Genomic DNA, 4,011 nt, shown 5'->3' with positions numbered 1-4,011 from the left:
GCAACTTCACTCCACGCAGCACCCCGACCACGAACCCAGCCGCTGCAGACAACGATGGGTCTGACGCACTTCTGGCGGCCGCTGGGCGGGCCTGAGGCCCGGCGCACAACTGGCTCCGCCCACCCCGATGGCAAGCGAGCTTCGCCAATCAGGCAGGCGCCGGGAGCCTTTCAACGAGATGCATGGTCCCGCCTCCTACCACAGCCTGTGTGCCGCCCAGCCCTCTGCTCCTTCTGGCGTCTGCAGTCATTCCCGGGTCAGCCGCAGTTCCAGCTCCCTGGCAGCTGGAGAGCTGGGCCGGGGGTCGGCGGCGTGGGGCACCCCGCCCTGCACCTCCCCTCTGCAAAAACGCAAAATGTGCTTTTCACTTGGAACAGCGTATGCCCAAGAGTTTGCTTTTTGTGGTGAAAGTAGTAATTTGACCACCCAGGCTCAATCTGCGTTTTGAAAATACTGGACACCTTTGAGGAATCAGGACCTAGTTGACTGGTGGTCATTCCCTGACCCTCGGGCCTCCAGTGAACCAGACTGCCTGTCCTCTGGAAGCCATAGAGGAGGTTCAACCAGTGCGTTTTGTGACACGGTTCTGGCCCATCATCAGGACCGAAATTGGGCTCCAGGAGCCCCCCTCCCATAGCTAAGGGATGCACAGTTGAAGTGAGGGTTCCTGGCTGACAGCATTGAAGGGGAAAAGAAGGCAACGGTCAGTGTATCGGATCTTCAAGGCAGTGAGCCCCCGGAGAGCAGGCCACTCTAATGCTCCAGCATTCTGGCCCCGCATGTGGGGAAAAAAAAGCCTTACATTTTTGCTAGAGGGCTTCTCTTCTTTCCGCTACCCTGAACATTGCCACATAGAGTAGAAATATCTCAGAGAAAGAGGAGATGCTTCCACTCATTCACTACCCTTCATCCTTCCCATCTCAGGTACCTTGATGAAGCAAGGTCAGAAAGAGGCTTCTTCAGAGCACATAAGCCACATGGGCAATGGACAGATAGACCTCAGTCATATTCACCAGCGCTGGACCTCGTGAGGCATGCCATGTAAAAGTGTTGAAATCAAAATGGATTTCAGGTTCACTCTTGGTCAACTAGAATATTCAAAACAAACATTCCCCCCCTTCCCCTTTCCTTCAGTATTTGGTGAAAATAGTTGGGACTGCTTGTGCCCAGCATATTGCACAGCTTTATTTGCATGGAACTCTCTGGGGTGGCTGAGTGTTTTGTACAGCTAAAAATTTAACTCTTTACCCCACCTCGACCTCTTCTCAAGCACCCTCTTTCTTCTTCTGTCTTTTTTTAAACGATTTTAGAATCACACGTGTTTAAACTGTGTCTCTTAATTTCCTTCCTTCTCTTCACCAGCAGAGCATCTTCACAACTTCGTTTTCCCTCTCCTTTCCCCCTCTTTTTCCTTCTATTGCAGTAAGTGCTCTCTTCTCACTTACGGGGCAGATCCGCATAGAACTAACCCACTTACTTAGGTGGGGGATCCCTCTATGACGAACCATCACAACAGCAGTGGGTCAGTTGAGCCCAGCCCTACTGCTCTTAATCCTGCACCCCTTGTCTCTGGTCACCCAGGCATCCTCGAATAGACAATGCTTGCTGGTTAAAAATGAAAAGGCCATTTCAGTTCAGTTTGTCTGAGCATCTGAATTGTATATGGGCGAGGAGGTGTGGGGACTGCCTAGAGAAGGAGGGTCGATGGGCCCAAGGTTACACAGTGGCAAAGAGTGAAACTAGAACCCTATTTCCAGGTTGGCCTACTTCTAGAAAAGTGTGTTTTTCTAGTGAAACTCAGCTTTGACTGCTATTTCAGGCAGCCACAGGCATGTGGGTATTGTTTTGTTTGAAAGCAGGTTATTCCTATTCCTGGAATCAAATTCTTCAATCAGTGTCTCAACTGACAGGAAAAGCAAGCCTCAAGTTTTTTTCCTAGGCATCCTTGTGACTATGGATACGGCCAAAAACTTGATGGCAAGAATGAATTTACTTCCAGAGCTTACGTCCCACACTCACATGACAAAGAGCCGAGAAGGCAGCAAGGAATATGAAAAAGCCAGTATAATTTATACTTGTTGAGTTTTTGTCTAGTTCATTTATTAGAATGTACATCAATATCCAGATTGAATGCACTTAAACCTGAATATGGGATCACGGTGTAGAGGACATAGCACTGACCTAGGAGTTAGCCCATCTGTGTTCTGACCCAGCTCTGACCCATGACTGCGAGTATTCCAGTTTGTCTAGAGTATGAGGTGGATTGGGAGGTAAGGCAAGAGGTAAAACATGTAAGAAGAAAAAGAATAGGTAGTACCTGGCCTAGTGAGGGCTGCACATTCAGTGCACAGGAAATAACTACTCAGTGAATATGTGAAGCTAAGAAAGAGAATTTTATTTTATTTTATTTTTTTACTTATAAACAGCTAACAGTTATTTTTCACAGTCCTAGAAGCTGGTGAGTCCAAGATCAAGGTACCAGCAGCTTTGGTGTCTGGTGAAGGCCACTTCCTGGATCATAGGTGGCAACTTTCCACTATGTACTCACTGGTGGAAGGGTCAAAGTATCTCTCTGGACCCCCTTAAATAAGGCCCTAATCTCATTCATGAGGGCTCCACCCTTATGACCTAGCCACCTCCCAGAGACACCACCTTCTAATACCGTTATTTTGGGGTTTAGGATTTCAACACACAGATTTGGGGGAAATGCAAACATTCTATTTAGGATACCTACCCAATTTCCACACTGCCCACAAAGTGCCATGTCTAAACCCAAATAAAATCACATCATTTTCTTGCTTTAAAAAGTCCAAAGTCTTCTGATTGACTGGCAGAGAACTTTTCTTCTTCAACCTTTCTCTCCATAACCTATTCCACATACTCCATTTTTCATCTGCATCTATTCTATTTTTGTTTTTTGTTTGCTTTCTTTCTTTCTTTTTTTTTTTTTTTGTGGTACGCAGGCCTCTCACTGTTGTGGCCTCTCCCGCTGCAGAGCACAGGCTCCGGATGCGCAGGCTCAGCGGCCATGGCTAAGGGGCATAGCTGCTCCACGGCATGTGGGATCTTCCCGGACCGGGGCACGGACCCGAGTCCCCTGCATCGGCAGGTGGACTCTCAAACACTGCGCCACCAGGGAAGCCCTCTATTTTTTCTTTAAGTTAATTTTTATTGAAGTATAGTTGCTTTACAATGTTGTTTTAGTTTCTGCTTTAAAGCAAAGTGAATCATTTTTATGTATATGTATATCACCTCTTTTTTAGATTTCCTTAGCATTTAGGTCACCACAGAGTATTGAGTAGAGTTCCCTGTGCTATATACTAGTTTCTCAGAAAGAGAGTTTTAGATCTGATTGTCCAAACAAAGGAATTTGAATTCCATCTTACATTCAACAGTAAGCTTTTGGAGGATTTGTGCAGGAAAATGGCATCATCAGGAAGAAACTACCAGTTACTTTCTGGAGGAAGAACTAGAAGAAAGAGAGACTGGGGACAAGGAGAGAAGTTAGGAGGGTGGTGCACACCTCTGCTTCCAGTCATGGCAGGCTAAGTCATTTGCACTCACCATCCCAATGAGGACAAGTAAAAAATACTGGGTGAAGTGTGAAAAAGAAATTATCTTCATTAAGCGCTAAGAAACTCTGAGGCTAAAATCTAGAGGAAAGCAAAAACCCAAATAGGAAAGCCCAGCACTCAAAGCCACTTTTGCCTGAGGGCATTAGCAAATCCAGAAGAAAGAATTGTGACACTGAGCTGTGGTTTTGGTGGCCTCATGGAAAAGAGATGAAAAGTTGAAGTTCTCATCCCCAGTGAGTAGATCTGATAAGCCCTCCAGCCACTCTAAAATAAGTGACTACCCCTTTGGGATAATGGTGAACCAGAAGCAACAAGTCCTGGCATGGAATTGGAGTCTAGATATCCATCACCAGAGTGACCCAAGGAACTTCAAGCCCTGAACTTGGATTAAAGTGGTCTTGGACAGGTAGTGACCCCAGGCCTTTCGCAGCAGCAA

The sequence above is a fragment of the Mesoplodon bidens genome (assembly GCF_964165515.1).
Source record: "Mesoplodon bidens genome assembly, chromosome: X".
Classification (NCBI taxonomy): Eukaryota; Metazoa; Chordata; class Mammalia; order Artiodactyla; family Ziphiidae; genus Mesoplodon; species Mesoplodon bidens.
Note: the sequence above shows the minus strand (reverse complement) of the source record.